The sequence below is a fragment of the Pleurodeles waltl genome, chromosome 5 (assembly GCF_031143425.1).
Source record: "Pleurodeles waltl isolate 20211129_DDA chromosome 5, aPleWal1.hap1.20221129, whole genome shotgun sequence".
In the NCBI taxonomy this organism is placed as follows: Eukaryota; Metazoa; Chordata; class Amphibia; order Caudata; family Salamandridae; genus Pleurodeles; species Pleurodeles waltl.
Genome location: NC_090444.1, coordinates 1,765,806,402 through 1,765,828,009, shown reverse-complemented (window position 1 = coordinate 1,765,828,009; position 21,608 = coordinate 1,765,806,402). Strand labels below are relative to the sequence as shown.

Here is a 21,608-nt window from a genome sequence, read left to right as displayed (position 1 = left end):
TGGAGACCAAGAGTTTGCCCATAGTGCTTGTCTGCAGGCTCACTGGTGTTATACCACCCTCACCTCGATTCACAGGGACCAAATGGGCTTTATGCCAAAGAGGTCTACTAGGTGTAACCTCTGCAGCTTTCATAATTGGCTGGCAGCGGTCCATCCCCAATGAGAACCCCATATACTCCTCTCACTAGCTGCCACAAAGGCTTTTACGCTGTGCATTGGGCATTCCTGAAGCAAAACCTGGAGAGATATGGTTTTGGCCCAAAATGAGTGGCCTGGATAGCATTGCTATATAAGGCGCCCATGGTCACAGTGCAAGTCAACAGAGCCCTCTCTTCAGAGTTTCCCCACTGAAAGAGGGACTAGACAAAGATGCCTTCTGTCCCCCTCCAGTTCACCCTAATCCTGGAGCCACTGGCCTGTTAGGTCCGTGACCATCCTAACATTAAAGGTTTCAGTGTCACTGAGACTACCAACGAAGGTGAAAGGATTTTGCTTTATGCAGATATTATCCTCTTGTACATCACCCAGCGCAAGAGACGATCCCAACGGTTTTTAGGGTCTTTGAATGTTATGGTGCCCACTCTGGATACACCGTAAATATGGATATATCTGTCTTGTACCTAGTGGGTTGGAAACTGAACTTGTCCACCCTCCCCGGGAGTTTACAGACAGAAAGGGAAAGGTTCCAAAATCTGGGGATGTGTGTGACCTCGGACCAAGAGCACGTCCTCGAATGGAATCTAAGGAGGGTGCTAGCGGATTTTCATGCGGATGCTGACCACTGGAAGGTGTTACCGTTGACACTACTGCAGAGCAGCCATGTTTAAAATGGTCACCCTATCAGAATTCCCATACACTCTCTAAAACACCAATTATAAGATCCCAGAAGAGATTTTCATTAAGATCGACAATGAGGTTACAAAACTATGGAACAATGGGCATCCCAGGGTGGCGCTGAGGACACTACAGAGCAATCAATATAATGGTGGTACTGCCCTCCCGGATTTACAAGCTTACTACTGGCCACCCACCTATGTCATCAATAAATAGGAGAATGCGCCCAGGGATCATCTCCGTATGCGATGAAGACGACTCAGTTTCAACCACAGTCCTATCTACGTTACAGGAGGAAAGGGGGAGGGACGATTACTGCTGGTGACTCAAGTGGCGGTCGTGGCATGGAGCAAGGCAAGCAGATGTATAGAGTGGGAGACAAGGGTGGGGGTGAGATTTAAGGAGATTGGGAAGTTGAAGGGTTTTGAGGCCTGGGACCTCATTGGTACATCAAGCCGAGGAGCCTCCTCGAGGATGGCGACCTTATCCCCTTCCCCTCCTTTCAACAAGACTATCAACTTCATAATACACAATGTTTTAGATGCGTGTAGCTCTGTCATGCTTGGGGTGCAGGGGGTCTGGAAGTTTATGATCTACCCAACTATGCGCCCTTGGAGGGTAGGCTACTCAAGGGGGGGTTTGAGGAAAAGGTGGTCTCATTCACCTATAAAACACTTAATAACAACATGCCAACACTCTGAGGGAATTGAGGGAAACATGGGAAAATGAGGTTGGGTAACTAGATGATACAGACTGGGAAGCAGCCTTGATGCACCCAGGGAGGTGGCTATCAAATCTAGACTGGGGCTTATTCAGTTAAACATCCCCCACCGAGTCTATTATGACTATGTTCGTCTGCACAAGATTGGGAGAGCGGAGTCCCCTGATTGCCTGCAGTGTGGGGGTGGGTGGGGGATGGAGGACAAGGGGTCCTTCCTTCATACGCTCGGAGGTTGCCCTACCATACAACCACACTGGTGAGCGATACTCAACGATTTGATCAAGACTGAGATGGTGTCCATTCCGGATGAACCCAAGTATGTTCTCTTGAGGATCCCCACAGATGTGACGTCCCACATGCCAAACTGCTCTTCTGCAACCTGGGCCTGGTGGTGGCTAAGAGGGATGTGGCTAATTATTGGGGGGCCTCCGAGATACCATCCCTTCAGGAATGGAGGGCGGGATGGATTTATATATGGCAGCCAAGAAGGGTACTTCCATAAGCAGGTGGTGTCTACGTTTTACACGATCTGGGATTGTTGGATAAAATATTACATCATTGAATTGATGGATGATGGAAATGCGACCTCATTTGCCCAGCCCTAATGTTCTGTGCTTTGCAACTAAATGTACCTGTAAGATTCCTCAGCGACTCGAAAGCAGGCTGCTGCACATCACTTTGGCCTTTCTGTGCCTAGCTACTCATGAGAATTTATGCCTTCCTCACAGTGTTCTCAAAACAGGAGTTACTTCAAGAGGACACTCAAGCTTTGGAAGAATCCCAAACACTGTAACTTTTTAATGGCGGGTGTTTAGCATGGTAAGGTGCTTTCTGGTGATTCACGTGCTGTTATTATACCATACACTCTGCTACCGGTGTGACGGCACGTTTTGGCTGTCCAGGGGTGGTGTTCATAATAAATATAAAATATAACATTTTTTAACCTTCTGCAGTGTTCTTAGGGGCTGTTCCTTGTTGGAAAGGAGCGCTTCCTCGGACCCTATGGGGTTAACTCAGAATAAATCAGACACTGGGATGCAGACCATGGGTTTGAAAGCATATCTGGGATGTGCAGAATAAAACAAAACTTAGTACAAGATTGTTGGGGGTGGAGGTGCCTGGATGTGTGTAATTAGGCTTTATTCTACTCTCAACACTGTAAATGTCTGAGCCTAATTATATTATTCTGTGACTTGGACAGAGTACTATTATCAGAAGATAATTTTGTGCACCCATGCTAGAACAAACAAGCACTGGCAATGCTAATAGGCCTGGTACTACCCTACAGTCTTTTGGGTTTGTCAACACTTATTTATTCGCTCACCGTTGTTTGTAAAACTATAGTGTTGAAGGAGCTCCAAGGCCCTTATTACTATTAAAAATTGTATATATTTGAAAGCACTGGCAAAGCCAACAGATCCCGCCTTCAGGACCTTCTAGCTTTGCCAGTGGTTCTTAGGCATGAGGTACAGCATACATGCAGTGTGGCATGGCTAAAGAAACCAAATAAAATAAAATGCTATGACGAGGAGGTCCCACCTTTCTGTAGCACGAGCATGCATGTAACGACAAAATGATGCAAGCACTTCTCTTTTTTTATTATTTTCCAGAGTGGGATTGTGCCAGTGGGGTTGGGGGAGGGACAGGGGGAATGGCAACAAAGAAGCAATAGGTAAGAGGGACAATTACAGAAGGCGTGCGTGGGGGGGGACAGCTTGGAGGGCTGGTGTGAGGAGGAAAAGTGACAGGTGAGAAAGGAGTGCAGGTGGGGGAGAAGAAACACAGAAGGTGGAGGTGGTGGGAAGAAGCAAATGGGCAAGAGAGCCCCGGAAGTAAACTAGGGCGAGCGCAACACAGAGGGGCCAAAGAGCAGCACCTCGGCGACAGATCAACGCGGAGCGCTGGGGCAGGAAAGTACATGAGAGAGACAGCCGGAAAAGATATGCGCTCTCAAAGAGCGCTTAACGAAAAAAAGAAAAGTAGTACTTGAAATGCAAGACGTCGAAGCACAGAAGACAGCCAATCAAAAGAGACGGTAAAGAGGCTATGTTCCATGGGAGGGACAAAAACTATATAGACAAGCACAGACATAACTAAGAAGCAGGCAAACGAGAGGGGCAAGAAAGCCAACCAACGGAAGGAAGGGCGGACTCCAAGCCACTGAATATTCCTGGTGAGCCCACAATATGTCTATTGCAACCAGACCGCTGCAAACGAGCTCTACATAACATGGCATTGGCTAAAAGCAAGAATAGGTTTTTCAGGTCTGCCAAATTTTCACTGTGTGAGGAGGGGGTGGGTCCTCAGAGGGGTGTGGTGAAGTGCCAAGCATGGCCCACGGCATCCTACATTCACTGCCCCTCACACCTCCCCATACCAGAAAAAAAACAAAGGCTCTGTGGCTGCCACTGATGTCTTGTGGAAATTCCACACCTTGTAATGGACACAGGCTGCACAGAGCATCAACACAATGAGCTGGAGACGTGCTCTCTGCAGTGGTTTCCAGCTGTGTGCACACTGTGTGACACCGGCTGTTGGAAGGTCCGGTTTTTAATCTCACAACGCACATATTGCGATAGTCCTTATCACTAAGAGGATGTGTCGATGTGCTCCTTGTAAAACAGCAGAATTATGTCACAACAAAGTTATCCAATGGCTGAAGTGAACTGTCCAGTGCCCCATGCAGTATGCTGCAGAGGATGGAAATAAAATGTGAATTACTCAACACTCAATGAATGAAGAATGCTGGCTAAAAGCCACTAACTGTAGGTTATAAATATAATATCTTGGCTAACACCATTCATTGCACCCAGAAAACTGTCACACGCACACCCTGGTCACAGGCGAGCTGGACTATGGGAACACCTTGGTCACCGCACTCACATCACAACACAACTGAATGAGCTCCATTGGCAACCCATTCACAAACGAGCACAAGATGTACTCCTCACAAACACTTTCAAGGTCCTACACAACACTGGCCCAGCATACCTCAACAATCGCGTCTGATTTCACAAACCTTCCAGACAACGCCTCTCCTACTTCCACAAATACCAGGCATATGGAAAACCAGATCTGGCGGTCGAGCCTCGTCCTACATCGCTCCTATGGCAAGGAACCACCTGCCACCACACACAAGAGCCTCCTCACTTCTTGAAGTCCACAAGAAGCTGAATCCCTGGCTTTCCAGGTAGTCCCACTATGCCCCCGGTTTGGCTAGACTCACACCTGCTCAGCGCCAGGATACCCTCCCGGGTGACAGTGGGCTCTACAAACCTGCATAACAACATTCCTGGTTGTAACATTTGGAACAGGATTTACGGATTATGGAAGGCCTTTACTTTCTATACCTTTGGGGGCCCCTCTGTATCACTAGGTTTGTTAAAATGTCACATTAGTTTAATAATGCTTTCAAATGAGTTTTAGATATATATTATCTGTATTTATCCAGATTTAATTTGTGCTCAAATTCTAGGGTTTTTTCCAATTTTTCCGTATTTCCATTTATATCTGTGGTCTGTGAAAAACTGAAGTTGAAAATAGTAGGTTTCTACATTTATTTAACAAATAAAAGCTATACCCACACTTGGAATCTTACCATATTTTGGTACTATAGCCATACACAATATGTGAAGCCAGTCATCTCAAGGACTGTGGTACAAGCACGTGCCCTCACTACTGTCACTCTTGGCTTGGAGATGAGCGATGCCACAGACGGCCATTAAAACACATACGTTTTGAATGTTTTCGCTGTTAAAAATGAATACCACTGAACTCATGTGTTTGCAAAACTAGTGAAAACCGAGAGCTCTACACACAACCCGCTTTTACGGGTACACTTTACCACAAAGTTCACCTTTCCTTACCGCATAGATCTGTTAAACGAGCCGCATATTTTGGTCCTTCATTAGCAGACAATCTTAAAGCCAGGCGCGGAGAAAACGCCGCACAGAGAAGTTGCTTCTGTGGTCCCTGAATGTTGTTCTGGGTCCCAATCCAGCGCTTTATATGGGCCGGTACTCTCCGGTACTGAGTACCGGCACTTTTTATTTTGAGAGGGGGAAGTACCTGCACTTCTCAAGAAAGAGGTAATATTTGTAATAGGAGAGTGAAGACACTTCTCTTAAACAAGCAGGTACTCTGGCACTGAGCACCTGCACTTCAGTCTTTCCATTCCAAGCACTGCTCCCACCCACAGCTCTGTGGTGAGGCTCTTTAATGCATGCACCGTGTAAACCCCGCCTTTGCTGCTCACCACCACGTCACCTGGACATCCGCTCGCTTAGTCAAACATTTCAGGAAAACTTTTTCTCCAAGAGGCCTCCGCGTTTACCATTGTCTGGTCTGCTGTGCCGCTTAGGAAAGGGTTTGTGCCATTTCTTACCCGTAATTGGTCGCCCCCCGAGTTTACAAACAGGTTGCCACATCCTCTCAGGGGTCGGTGTTACACACACCTCGTATGAACGTGCGGGTCGGCATTAAACACTCGGAATACGTCTGTTTGTCAAGGGATGTTATCTAGTGACTTGGCAACTCCAGGAGAGCACATGACTCTGACGAGCTGTTTACCCGTGGCTCGTTCCCGCCCAGAGTGTATGAATACTGAACGTCTTACAAAGTACAGGCGTGTGGCTAGGTCACTTTATAAAATCATTACAAGTGAAGAGCGCTCAGAAACACAAAATATCTCTGATTGAAAAATAAACCTATCTTTGCGGAAGACAATTTCTTGATGGTAAACTGGCTCGTGATGAACCAGAAAGACATGCCGGTTTCATCTTAACAGAATTGTGAGCGCCCATGCCTTAATACCCTGACTAACAAAACTGTGAGTAAAGTAATCTGACAGTTGGCGCTATATTAAAAAAAAAAAAATGAGATCATTTAGCGTTTAGCATAACATCAGCCGCCGAATACACACTGTATTGAGTTGGAACCACTGCTTAATTTGTGCTTGTGGTTTCCGGTGCGGGCCACAGGCACTTATTTTTGTGGGCTGGCACTTATTTTCTGCCTCAAGAATTTACTGCGAGCAAAAGAGGAAGGAAGAGAAAAACGAAAAAGCGTCACAAAAGGACAAAGCAGAAAGCTGCAAGAGTGAGCGGAAGGGGCAGGGAGTGGCTGTGAATGGATTAAAGAGGCCCAAGAAGGTTTTAGGATTACGCTGCCTTGATGTTGTGTGTGTGCACATTTAATTGCAGCAGCTGCGTGTTTCACAGAAGAGCTTTCGGCACCAGCATGTCTCTATTTACAAATTAAGCACTGGTTGGAACAGGTGCCAGTTTTAAAACTGCAGAGCCGTAGCTTGCTCCGTCAGCGGAAACCTATGGTCGGCACCCGTTGCAGTGAACCTGGTTTACCCATGCGTACAACCCAGATTTTTTCCTGCAAAATCTCAAACGTATTTACAATGTGTTTTAAATTTGGATGCAAGTCCTCGGTTGTGAGAACCGGAATCATGCCAAGTTTGGTTTCTTGAGATTTTTATATAGAGCCAACACCATCATCTTTTGTCTGAATGCAAAAACCATCCTGTGTGCAGTAAATTATGGACTTTAATGTGCACAAAATATATTGCCCCAACAGATTTACTGGACTTGTATCCCCAGCTAAAAACTCATGATTACTCATAGTTGATACAATTTTTACAGGAACATTTGGTGACAACGTTTTAGCCATTTGTTTCTTTGAAAAGGCTACAACTTGAACTTATTTTCCTGAGAGGGGTAGGCCGAGAACTTTCACTGGTCTAACTGTGGATTAGGCAGCAAATGTGGATCATTCTAGTCTACTTCTAAGACTGCACCAAGCATGCAATCCTTCTTCTGCCTCAGGTACCATCATTGTGCCTAACTCAGACCAGGAGGGACTCTGAGTGCAGCTGCAAATTGAGGACAATTGTCATTTATTACTTAATGTTTCTGCTGAAATTTTTTAATTTGATTGTAGTCCTGATGTGTTTTTCTACATAGGTTCTTGTAGGACTAGGTCAGAGGGTATGACCCACATTGAGGGGCCATTTGCACCCTATTGTGAACACATTAAACTTACAACTCCTTTCCCAATGTCCTTTTTACAGCAAATATGGCAAGCTCCTAATAACGTGAATATTGATAACATTAATAAACTTTTTAGTAAAGCCTTTCTCTACCTCCACCAATTCCACCTTGGATGCGTAATACTCACAAAATCCACTAATTAGACAAGATACGGGTACTCTGTTGCCCACCTTGAAAAATACCTTGACCACCTTTCTGAAAGTACTGCATCTGTGCCACCATCAACATTTCCTACAATACTTTGCAGGGGCAAGGATTTCAGCTAATGATTTTGCTTGCCAACACATCACACTCTGCTGAACATGCGTAATGATCACTGGACACAAACCCAACATGTAATCAGAAAGTAATCCTGACATGCCTTCCAGAGGATTCTGTATGTTACATAAATTAGTTTTTTCTTCAAAAATACATTAAACTCTTCTGCCGTCTTGAGTTTTTCACATGCAACAGCAGCACACTTCCCTGCATACAAATTCAAAAACATCAATTCTTCTTTATTATATCTTGGAATTGTATTCCTATAAATGTCTAAATCCACAATCGGATCCAAGTCCTTTGAGTTTTAATGTGTTATGTTCCACCATGTTTGCCTCACATGACTATGCAGCCTCAGATTGAATCAGAATGTCCTTCGTGCAACTCGCTAGCTCTACTTTCTTGCGTTTCCGCATGAGCCTTATTATACAGAGGTGGTCTTCGGCATGATTATCAAATAGTCTACAAATTCATCCTCTTTCTCAGAATTACTCTTATTCTCACTCTTTTTCTCATCCTTCTATTTTTGTTTTCCGTCTTACGCTCTTTTGTTTTATTTTTGTCTGAGTCAGTAGTAATCGCAGTAAACATGCCCACAGTTTAAAATACGTTCTTAAGCCTCTCTTTTTCCCCATATACGCAATCATGCTTCCAACCAATTATTCATGGCCTTACCGTCTTCACCCTTTAACATTTTCTGATTTAAGTTCGCACTGGCCACATAAAGTCATTCTTCCAATGCTTCAAATTGCACAGTTCTCAAATGTAGTCTCATATAAAACAAGACATGCCTCGAATACTTAAGTCTTTTTACTAACAAACGTTACATTCTCAGAAAAGTGCAGTTTTTTGGTACCCATGGAACCTTATGGCATTCCTCAAGCAGACAGGCATGTATGTAAACCATGATTCAGCAGAATGGCATATTTAGCACTAACCACTAGAGTGGAACTTCCCCACCATAGAATGGTTCCTTATATTTTGCAATTAGCATACCCATTTCTGACTGAACCAAACTTTCACAATCCACATAATGAATCACAGTACAATTTCAAAACAAACATTTTAAACACAGTGTCAACAAATCATAGTAACTAAACCTGTGTCTGCCTGCTGGAACATGGGAAGGGGATCAAACTCATCACTTAAAGGGATATGGTACCTTGCACTACTACATACATCCAACTCCGAGCTATGTTTCTTAAACAGAGGTTTTAACCAACTTGCAATCCATGTATTCTAACCTTGTGCACAGTCTTAATTAGTATTCATTCATAGGTAGAGTACTAAGGCTCTTATACACTTCTACTCATAATTAACCTGGTGCCACACCTTATTCAGTAAACAACTTTATATCTAACTATAGTTCTCCAAAAACCCAATACCATTACATAAATCACACAACATCAATATCTTTAACACAATAAGATCCCAAGATGCATTACAATGACGCACAATGCATTTCAATACAAGTGCCAGATTCAGACGAGAGACTCACAATTTTTAAGCCAAAAAATGCTTTATTTTAGCTTTCGTCTAAAACTGCCTCTGCTTCAATAAAAGTCAACGGGAAAATGCATTCCCCGAATTTCTTTTTTTAATCCAACACTTTCTTGTTTTGAAATATTGTCATGTAAGTCAATGTTACAGCTTTGCTTGTGATCTTCAAATATAACATTAACACAATCACCAAATCAATATAAATTATTGTCCGTAGCATGACATCTAACACTGCACAAACCCCTATTAATACTCCCCAAATCCACTCTTTGGACAACACACACAGTTACTCTAGCAATAATCCAAATCTCTACAAGATTTTCCAACTTTATGCCAACCACATATTTCAATAGTTAGCTTTGTGTTAAATAGCTTATTTAGTTAGTTCATTGCCTGAATTTTCAAAACACAAATCTGCTGCTCTCTAATTAACTTAAGAAGATCTAGACTGTCCGAGTCTTTGTAAGACGTGTGAGTCTTTCTAACAAATAGTCCAAGTGTAATAACAGAAGCTTACACGAAAACAGGATTCCAAATTAAGACTTCACAGGTTTATTGAAAAATATAACCATTTTAGAAAACAAAAAGTAATTAGTAAATTATTTAATAATAAGCTCAATCAAAACAATATTCTGCAAGATGACTGACTTACGGCCTAACAGAATTTACAAAGGCAGATATCATGAGGAAAATCTAAGGAAGGATTTAATAAAAATCAGTAAACAGAGTTATATAGAGTCCGCTCAGTCTGTGAGGCAAAAAAGTCCAAGTATAAATCAATTAACAAAATAGCCCATAGTCAGCCTTCTAAGGAAATCCAGAGAGCATTAGCGCTTCTCTAAAATACCAGAGCTTATGTAACATTTCAGGGTACAGAAGTCACAAGAATTTTATGGTCTCATATGAGATAATAGGGAAGAGTTATCAATGTTACAAACACATAAACCAATCAATATTGTAATAAACAAGATACTTCTAGGGGCACAAACTTCCTAATGCATTCTGTTGGTTGGGCTATATATAACTAAATAAGGAAACAAACTGACAATTTATGTAACAAGAACATTCAATGGTTTGTTCAGTTAATGAATGATATTCACAAAACATAGGCAGGAAACCTTGAAAGGTTAGAGAATAAAGAAACCTACTGAACATTTGTGCCTTAAGTAAGCCCAAATACTAAATCACAGACACCATAACTGATTCTTCTTTTTCGATGATTTTCCAGAAATTGAAAACACACAAGCATTCAGATAGAAGACGACGTGCTCACATAAAGTAAACATGCACTATTACTCTGCAAGTATGAATAGCTGCCAATGCAAGTTAACTGAGGCCTATTTATGCTAACTGAACACCGTTTAAATTAGGCATTATTTCTAATTAGTAAAACAGCTACACAATCATTTTCATGTCACTTAGGAGTAGTGGCAGCCAACTTTGATATTGGCTTTAAGTGTTTTTGTGGTCCATGGCATCCTTGTTAGGCAACCAAGGTGTTTAGTTGCTGCAGCCCGGATCTTGAAACCCGCTACAACTTCAGAAGAGTTCTTCCCACAGGCGCCTTCCATTCTGGAGTGCCACCCTTATGTGCAAATAATTATTCCAAGGATGCAACTGTATTAAGGATGCGAGTTTGAGGGCATTTGGATCCACACTCCCTGAAGTTAATGAACAGGATCCTTACTGCTTAAGACATTAACAATGCTTATGATGTGCATGCTGTGTTTAAGGTATTCACTGGAATTATGCGATTTTGCTTCCGCTGCGTTTTCTGCATAATAATGGATTTGTCGCATTTACCACCTAATCCATCATCTGCTGCGTAACCTGCAGATTTTAACAAAAAGTGTTTTAGCTCAAACAGATCAAAAGTTACTAATAACGTGGCAACAGCTGTTGCAGCACAGCGGAAGGCCCTTTGCAAAGATTCACTGGCCACCTTTCTATTGCTTATTCTTGTATACGGCTGTTAAACGGATACTAATGAGGTGAAACCTTTGCCCAGACAGTGTTAATATGTGTACAAATTATACAATAAGGAATGACTAGGACCAGCTCAAGTCAACGTGGCGATCTCTGGTCTGAAAAAGTTTTTTCCACTTTATTTGGATGGCCCTGCAGCTGTAGTTTGCCATTGGGCTGCTCTATTCAAGATATTGTGCTTTTACACACTTTTAAGGGTCGAGCGCACGCAAGCACTCTGGCCCCTGTTGTAAACTCTGTGGGCTTTTACCCATGCCCATGTCACGCCCATCAGCTCCACTGCCTTCAGCTGAGCCACTGCAGGGGCAGCTCAGCTGAAGCCATTAAGATCCTCGACTGCCCAGCACGGATTCCTAAATACAGTGGGCATCTTCTGCCAGGTGAGAAGCGGGCATAACCTCTGATGACCTACTGGGCCACCCACCACATTGTAAATCTGCCCCAATGACAGTTATAAATCCTTCTGATTTCCCTCTTCACAGATGAGCTGGCAATCCACTTCACATTCTTTCTTTGCATTTTAGTACTTGTTTTTTTAAGTATATTAAATGGACAAGTAACAGAATACAGCAAAAAACCTAGATTGAAAGATCAACTCACACGCACTGCTGGTAAGTTTGAGCTGCAATTATTTTTCTGTGAAAACACTAGATTTTAAAGCAGCCACTGATAACAACAAGCATTTGCAATGCAATGGGTCTCGCATTTGCTCGAGTAAGAGCTATTAGCGTTGTAGCCTCCTAACCGGACTTTTCTTGCCACATAAATTTAAAATTAAAAGTAAAACAGTTTCACATAAGCGAGCCTATTTAAAGCGCCATGGCCGCCACGAGCATCAGCATGAAGAGACGCACAAAAGGAAAAAGGAGTTTGCTCGCAGTCAAACTTATTGGCAAAAGTGCAATTAGCCATGTAACAGGGGCGATAGTTAAGGCGGTAATAAAACCTCCCCAAGGAGGCACAAACGTAAGCCATTTACCAATGTCAACAAAGGATTTTTGAAGGGAAAGCCCACGAATGAGTGGTAGTGATGGGGGTGATGTGGGCGTTGTTAAAAGCCCAGATACACACCAACATGTCGGAAAAGCAGTGCTAGCGCGCTGCTATGCTCGACCTAAATATTTCCACATAAGGCACATTCATCATACCCTAGAGACCCTGCAAAACCATACTATTTTAGCCAGCAGCAAGTTGCAATCTGGGACTTGTAGTTTCGTTTAACCATGAAGACAGACAGCTTGGATTTTAAAAATCACAATGTTCAAGTTGCTGTGAGCTAAAACGTCAGGCCAGTTGGAAGGTGTCACACATGGCCTGGAGTCAATGTTTCACAAGACTGCCAAGTCCAAAAGAAACAGTCTTGAGAGTGCGATACACCAGGAGGGCTTTCAAGTGTCCCCACATCATGCATCAGACAATCCTGGCTTTTTAAGCCAACAATGCATTGCATTCTGGGACTTGTAGCACTGTTTACATTTTTTACACTATGGAGGGTGTTTTTAGATAAAAAGCCAGGAATGCCTTACAAAGTCACGGAGGACCCTTGCCACTCAACTATACACCTTAATTTCTGTATCAGAGAAATGTGACATTTTTCACACAAAATAGCTCTTGGTGCTATGAAATGACACAGGAATGAGATGGCTGGAAAGACAAACACTGGAAATATGTAAATGTTACACACAATTTTTCAGAGACTGAAGCACTTCTGAGGTGTGTTGCATTTGAATACAAGCACTGGCAAAGCCAATAGGTCTTGCCTATGGGTGAGCTATTGGCTTAGGTAATCGGTGGCATGGGATGGGTAACGCGAAACATGACTGGGCGGGTGGGCGGGGAAAGAAGAAACAAGATTGGGCAGGTGTTGGGGGAAAAATGGGGGGGGAGAGGTGGGAAGATATGGGGACAGGAGCGCGGATGGGAGGGAAGAGAAGGAACAGGATGAGGAAATATGGGGTGGAAAAGGAACAGGAAAAGGATGAGGACGGGTGGGGGTGGAAAAGGAACAGGATGAAGGTGAGTGGGGTGGGAAAAGGAACAGGATGTAGGGAGTGCTATGATTCGGCCAGCGTTGACCGTATCATTTCTTTTTTTTTAAACAAAAAAGAAATAGTGCCTGAATCACTGCATGAATAGTGGATGACCAGTGGAACAACACAAACTCAATCTGTGCTTGGTCCATGCACCACCGAAAGAAAAGGAAGTGACACATGGCAAGGACTGCTCAATTAGAATGCAGCAAAGAAGAGGGACAATGCTACAAACAATGCTACAAACAAACGGTAAGCAATGGGCTGGTTCCAACCCCATTACAGAACACAAGAGTCTCCCTAGCTCATGCGGCGAGACAAAGGAATCTAGCGCTAGAACAGCGTAACGTAAGAAGATTAAGGCTACATTGATTCCAAAAAAATAAACAGCTCTCAAGTCACGTATGATGCTTTCAGTGAGTTCATGCTTTTAACAAACCGCAATTAGCATTTTGGGACTGATGGTCCTGCTAGGCATGGTATCAGAAATCCCACTGCTATAGGTGCTGCTGATAAAAAGTCAGGACTGATGGAAGGCGCCAAACATTGCACTGGATTACTTGACAGCCGTGCAACTGATGTTTGTGTTTTAACTGACATGTTTTTTCCATAGGAAATGTTCTTTCCCCCATAAAGAAGCCCTTTCACCCTACAAAGACAAGAAATTTGGAAAATAACCCCTTTCCTTTCTCGCCGTGTAACTGCAATTACTTCTGCCTTTTGCAGTAGGGGGTTTAGGTGTGCCTCCCTTGTAGGAGACACCATACTAAGTAAACTTAACAGGTTTGCTTCAGGGCGATCCATGTATTTTTTGAATGGATCAGTAGGACACGTCTATTTTCTGCTGTACATCGTAGTTCATTGTGTGCTGGAAACATTTGTGGCTCCTTTGTCTCTGAAACAAGATGTCAAAGTTTTTGTGCACAGAAGATGATCCAAGGTGCACAATAAATGATGTAAATTGAGCCCCTTACCTTTTTAGGTCTAATTCAAACAAACCTGTACCTAGAGCAGCTGTCAAACAGACCTACTGCTCACAATACAATACATATAGAATGGGCCTTGAGTAAGCCCCTGGTAACCACTGGCTTTCTTTGACAAAGTCTCAAGCCAAAGCCTGAAAAAATGGTCAAACACATTTTGACTTGGCCCAATGGAGTAATCATCTTCACCTAAAGCTACCGGCTGTTTGGGTGTGCCCTTCTGCCTCAAATTGAGTGCTTGCATAAACCTAGATGAGAGACTAATTTCCAACTACATCTCTCTCAGTTTGCTCCTCCTAGCTTTCTTCTGGTTGTTTCTTTCTCTAATTTTCTAAAGCTACACATGTTAGCACATTAAATCCAAACCTATTGACTTTGCCACCGCTCATTTGTTTTCAGCCACGCCCGCCATACAGGAGGCAAGTTCACACTGTATCACGATTCACTTGCATGATTGTGTTACTGTTGTACTCCATCATGGCGGAGAGAGGGATTTGGGCTTGTGACCTAGGACTGTGAAGGTTGGCCGGGTAGTGGAGGCTTGCATGGGAGTGGAGTCAGCCACCACAAAAGAGAAGAAATGTCTCATCTCGGACAGTCTATTCACATACCATAGGGTAAAATATACAAGGGGTGAACCCAATAACCCTCTGAATCTTGCCTAATAAACACACACACATAATATATTGTAATGATATGTGAGTTTTGACCACTGACTCCACGTTGCACTTAGCCTAGCACTACACCGTCACATTAGTGACCACCAGCTTCATTTTGCCTATGGACTTTATTTTAGCATTAGCCACTGCCATGTTAAAAGCTGCAAGCAGTTTTCCACTTTGTACTGTGCTCATGTTTTTATTCTTCGTGTTTTTTCCCACCAAGGGCTTAGGCTGATAAGAATGTACTCAGACGGCAGGGACGGTCTTGTTTTGGAGTGGCACCTTGGGATTGTGACCAAGTCTTGACGTGTTATTCTCAAAGCAGGCCTAAAGTAATCAGCATTGTTAGAATAAAAAACTTCTGCAGGGAGAGGGAGGTTCTAGACTTTTCCTTTCTTGTTTGTTCAAAGTATAAGAGGCCGAGACCAGATGGACCAGGGACAGAGTGTTTGCAGATCTCAGGCACATCCAGGACGCTGGAGTGTGCCACCCTTCCCGTGAGGATAATTGATCTCGCTCGCCTCGAGCGATTCTGGGGTCTGATGCTGAATAGGAGGGAGATGAAGCAGTGATGCCCTTTTCTCATGGTGATGCATATTTTTTAATTCATTATTTGCTTTGCATTATAATATAGATACATATATTTGCTGTGTATATTGCAGTGGAGAATCATTTGTACATTCTTTCATTTCACTGCTGTGACCATTTTTGAAAGTGCACTTTCAGCATGCTAATCTCCTTTTAGGAACTTTGCGCAGTGAAATAATAAATGACTTCTTGGGACTAAGAAGCGCATTCCAGAGATTTGTCAGTGCATGAGTGTTTCAGCTTGGTCATTAGAGAAGCAAAACATATAAACACACACACACACATATATATATATTTTTTATTCCACTGAAAATAACGAGAGGTTACAGTTAATAAATAGAATTTGAAAAAAAACAGAAATTCATTGAGAAAAAAAAAAACCTAGAGGTTACAGGGACGTTATAGTTAGGCTCACATTTTAAACGTGCCATACCATAGAAATTCACCTGTTATAGTTATCTCAAGTAACTGTAACTCTTGCCCTAAAGTAACTATAACTCGCGCCCTTGCCATGCACTGCTAATTACCCCACAAGTTTTTTTTTTACACTTTGGTGAATGAGATACTTAGAATGAGATATTTCTGGACATATTGAAATACAAATTCATTTGTCACTTAGAGTGAGATCACCATTTATTAGGAACCTTAAACATTTACATTTTAAAATAAATTAAAGTAGAGAAATGACTACAGACACACCTGGGCTAGACCCTCAATTTTCATTGTAATGGTCTGACACCGTCACCATTATGCCACAGGTGACTTCTTTCTCTGCTGTATTTTTATGTTAAGTCATTGCATGGAGAGACAATTGCAATGACTCTCTCTCTCTTCCATCCCACACAATGCTTTTAGCCCCTGTGAGGTGGTGGTCTCCAGGGCTACGGGAGGGTGGGGGGGCTTGCATTAAAAATAACAATGCCCTCAGGACTTGGTCCACCCAGGGGCTTGCGAATGATGAAGCACAAGAGTCTGTGCTTTTTTTGTTTGCTGGATCCACCGTGAATTGCAGCAAGGGTTTTTTTTTTTTTTAATGCTTTTTTGCTCTGAATGGGGCTCTCTGGGTCCCCAGCACCAGAGCCAAGGGCTCAGGGTGACCACACTGGCCCTTTTTTTTTTTTTTTTTTTTTTTACACTTTTTTCTGTGACTCAGCTGAAGCACAGTCCCAACATGGCAGCCAACACTTCCTTGTTGAAGTGTTGGTAGCCAATCAGATCTCAGCACAAGTTCAGAAGGGTTCACGGAGCCTCCATGTCCCTATATATATACAAATTTGGATTTTCTTTAACTTCTCTATAACTACTAAACGGATTTACACCAAATAAGAAAATGGGCTCTTTCTAGACCAAGAGCTACCTTTCTAACCAAATTTGGTGCAATCCCATCCAGTGGTTTCTGAGCTCTCTCTGTTCAAAATCCCTATGAAACAAATGAATGGAGAAAAAGCGTTTTGGGACCCTCACCTTTTTTTTTTTCCCTTCCCCCCCGTTAAGATTCAAACTGTGTCAAAGCTATTAGCAAAACAAAAAACGCTTTTTACATAGAAACTAGGTCCTAACTAACTACCTAGTGGTGACCGCCACTAGGTGTGTATATATATATATACACATATACACACACACCTAGTGGCGGTATATATATATATATATATATATATATATATATATATATATATATATAGTTTTTGGATCCCTTATCAAGAACAATCTATATCTTCATTCATATATATATATATATATATATATATATATATATATATATATATATATATATATATATACACACACATACATACATATATATATGAATGATTCTGACAGGAATATGTATTAAGACCACAAAAATATATTTGTATAGATTGTTCTTGATAAGGGATCCAAAAAAAACCTTGGTATGTTATGTTGTGACTCATAACAACGCACTGCTAAGCAAAAACACACTATGTTTTAAGATTTCTAAGATAAGAGCATTATGTCTCGGTGTTGCTAACGGTGAAATTGGTGCAGTGCTTCTGGAAGTGAGGTCACAACAAACAAATGTACAACATGTGGTACATCAAACGGAGCTTGTGAACTATTATATACAAAGTTAGACAAAAAGGGCAGACCGTCAACTCCTTAGCTTGCCACGAAACAGTCAATCTACATCAAGATAAAGTTATTTATTTGTCAACGTTTCGACCCATGTACGTTTTGGAACTAGGTCTTCCGCACGACCCCAAAGGGGGAATAGAATCTCAAAACCCACTTAATGGTGAGAGAAGGTACTAGTATTGTGTCTTCGTTCTAGTAGGTATACAAAATAGAGACCTACACGAAAAGCCATCCTCTGTACTGGTATCCTGGTCAATATACTTCGAAGATACCACTGCACTCAAGCTTCTGACTAATGGAGCTGCAAAGAGAAATAAATTACAACACCTAAGGGGCGGGTTAACAGAGACAGCACAAGCAATAACCTGTTAGTGCTACCATACTGCCATTTCCAGGCATGGAGGTAGTGGGGGCTAGGCAGCAAATATCTGACAATGGGGTGGGCCATAACATGGCAGTAGGTGACTGTATACAACTTGCCCATGGGATGTATCCCGTGCAAGGTTGGTCATTCCCTGGTTCCCATTAGAATCTGTAATCACTGCCAGAGTACAGACACTACCACAACACTTCCGCCACCAAACATTAAACCATGGACTCTTTTCCAATGTTTTTGTGGGAGTTGTAAGGAAGGATCTACAAATCCAATGAAGAGCCTAAGCTCCCCCATTACCCTCAGGTTTGTATTAAGTTTTGTCAGACGTTTAATGATTGGGAACAGTTTATTTTAAAAAAGTGCGTAAGACATTTACGGTCCTTACTAAGTGCATCTCACTCATGCTACTTCAAGCAAAAGTTTCCCAGTTTTGTTTTATTCGATGGGTGCTGCATTTCAACGGAGGGCATATGGCAGTGAGGATGGCAGAGGTCTACCTGAGCGAGGACGAGGGAGAAAGAGGAGAGCCCTCGACTTTAGCTGGCAGGCGAGTGCCTGTCAAATATTCTTTAGCATGTTGAGAGCTGGGTAGCTGCTTGGAGTGGAGAGGTCAAATGGAGTTAGGAAAGAAAGTCTGCAAGACACGGAAGGCTGACAATTTTGTCAGGTAGCTTGTCGAGGCCCAAGGCCCCAGAATATCCCAGGGGAGTACACGGCTTAAGTACTACCTAGTACATTTCTCATGCTATCCCATAGGGAGTCCAAAGCTTCCAGCTTCGGGCCACAACTGGTTGAGCCAAATTATTTGTCAATGAGATGCCTGATTAAGAGACAAACTCTATAAATGTCAAAATGAATTCTAGGATTGGTGGAGCGACGGAGCACCTAATAGTGACCCGCAGCGTATGAAAGTGCAGGGCGCTGCATAGTGTCACGCTCCAACATAGTCCAACACCACCCGGAGTGCAGCAGAAACATAGTGATGAATTACTCTAAACCCGCTCTTCTGCCCGCTAACTGTGCCAGAAAACAGATAAGGGCCCCCAAGAGTATTTGTTTCTACCTTCATTGCAGGACCTTTGTTAGGCATACCCTAACAGCTATCTTGGCCCTTTACCTATTGGGATAAATATTATAGGACTTAGCTCATTTGTCTAGCGTGTCATTAAAAAACAAACTGTGACACATCACTTCTTCAGCAAAACTGCACAGGCTGGGCCTCAGACTAGCAACGCTACCTGCTCGGCAGTCTGCATCATTATGTTCACCACTTTCATTTTCTGCACAAAACATACATATAGTGTTCACTATATTGACTATTTCAGGTTATTCTTTTCCAGCTGTCAAAGTGATAAGATGTGGTCTTGCAGGTTTCAACAGAGTAGGTTAAAATAGTGCTATATTAATTTTTTCTTATTCTTTTACTCTGCAGAACAGGTAGACGCGGAATGTAAGATGAGGAACATTAATTGCCATTATGCAGTATAGTGATATGCCCTCACAAAATCTATTACAAGTGTAAGCCTTCAAAATTGTACCTGTAAAGACAACACACACACCAGATGTGACATTTACACAGTGCTACAGGTAAACTAGAGTTTTGACTTCTGATGCTTGCAAACCTCCTTTGCTCAACCAATCACGATACCGAGAATTCCATCTAGCATAAACTTACTCTTTAGTCTTTGGTATGAATATATGAGGCAAGCAGCATTCTTTAATTCAAAACTCAAAAGATATCCCTAGTTCAAGTCAAAAAAGTATCAAGCAGCTAGCCTTGCTGCTAAGTAGCCGACTGTCTCCAATCAGCTACACAAAGCTTCCGCCCCGGGAACCATTCCAGATTATCTTGTAATCTGGTTTATGCTGCAGAAGTCCGATTCCCTCAGGTATTTTGACTTTTCATCTGACCCTTGTCCTGCCCACCTTTCTGTAACTGAGTTTATAAAGCACCCCCACTAATGCATCCATTACTGATACTTCTTTTACCTGAAGGTTGGTTCCCAGATTCTAACAAATTAGCTTAAACCAAAACTTTACCCAGCGCTGGATCTTCTGATCTCTGCTAATTTGAGACAAATTGCTGATGTGCCCTTTACGGTTACAGTCCTGGAAAATAAATCCACATTCTCACTCTTGTCTAGTCTACGTCCCGTCCAGCTCAAGGAGCAGAGTCAGTACTAATGGGCATTAAAAAAAAATTGGCCTCTTATGTGAACTTTATTATTCTTTAATGGGATCTCTTTGATCCTCTGCAGCTATTTACACCCTAAACTATCACACACTGGCAGCTGGCTGGCATCGGTGGCAGTCTGGCAGAAAGCCTTCCGGTGTCCAGCTTGCTTCTCGCTGTACAATTTTGTTGGCTCCCATATGCTGAACTTTCAGCAAGCAAGCACCATCTAGTTTGGGGAGTCCTCCAAGGTCTGCCGCTCTTACTTAGGATGTTCAATACTTACATATCCTTTAATCAGTCTTCAGAGGGTCTCAGGATGGGTTTACCTTGTAGAGAGTTTTTTTCTCTACTTGCACCTCTCAAGCATCTAAGACAGTCTGTCCAGCCTTAAAGGGCATAATTAAAATTAATCTATGCCAGAAGAATTCAAGCCAACTTTCTATGAACAGCTTCAAAACAGTATTCCTATCGGCTCTAGAACTGCCATGGCAACTTCCTATCTCTAGCTTCTACTCGTGGCTGCAACATCCTGTGTCAGGAAAAACTTTTAATCAGCCGGCAGGCTATATCTAATCAACACGTGGTCTTCTACGATTTCTTCACCTTGGGCCTGAATCACTAAACAAAACTGAAACTTTCTGTCTCAGGTTTCCTGTTATGTTTAGAAAAAATGGCTGACCTTTTTTGAATTCATCCAAGTGTCTGGAAGTGCGCCTGCAGAACTGCGACAGTCTCAGTTTTGCTCAAAGTGTTCATACGGCTACTCCAGTTCCATCTATCGACTTCGCCAGACTCTTTGGCAGACAGAACGTTTGCTGTTTAAATTCTATAGCTCTGAAGTTCTATCTAAGACTTCACAACTCTTTACAGGGGTTTATAAAGCAATATGTAAAGGCAGACACATTAAACCAAATAGGGACCAATTAGTCACAAATGTTTAAGGTTTTCTAATATATGTAAGCCATTATTTCTCAATCAAAGAATAATTTTTTTTTAATGAATATCCTTCAAATCAAAAGGGACCCTTTCAACTGATGGCCATGGCCAGAATTGTGACATTAAACCTATAAACTATAGCAGACTTGGTTTACTAAAATTATCAGTCAAATTCTTTGAAACGTTGATTTTAAACAGAACAAACAATAAATGTGGGCCATTGTGTACACTGCCTTCCTACACTTCTGATAACCAATGACATGAGATTTGAATGAGAGACCTGACCATCTTCAAATGGGGTTTGCTGCTCAAATGCCTCCTCTGATGACAAAATACACTTCTGTTTTCGATATAGAAACCATACATTCATAACAAGGACACTAATTCATTCAGAGGAACAGAATT

General features: G+C 42.3%; 1 protein-coding gene across 3 annotated transcripts in view; it reads right to left on the bottom strand.

The window, feature by feature from the left end:
• Positions 1-21,608, bottom strand: part of TMEM63A (transmembrane protein 63A) — a 304,333-nt gene that overhangs the window by 258,423 nt on the left and 24,302 nt on the right. Inside the window, exon 1 of one of the 3 annotated variants that reach the window (XM_069236186.1) lies at positions 5,940-6,077. The exons of 1 other annotated variant lie outside the window; for it this stretch is intronic. The gene's annotated coding sequence lies outside the window, so the exon portion shown is untranslated. One more of the 3 variants, XM_069236187.1, reaches the window with a different exon arrangement.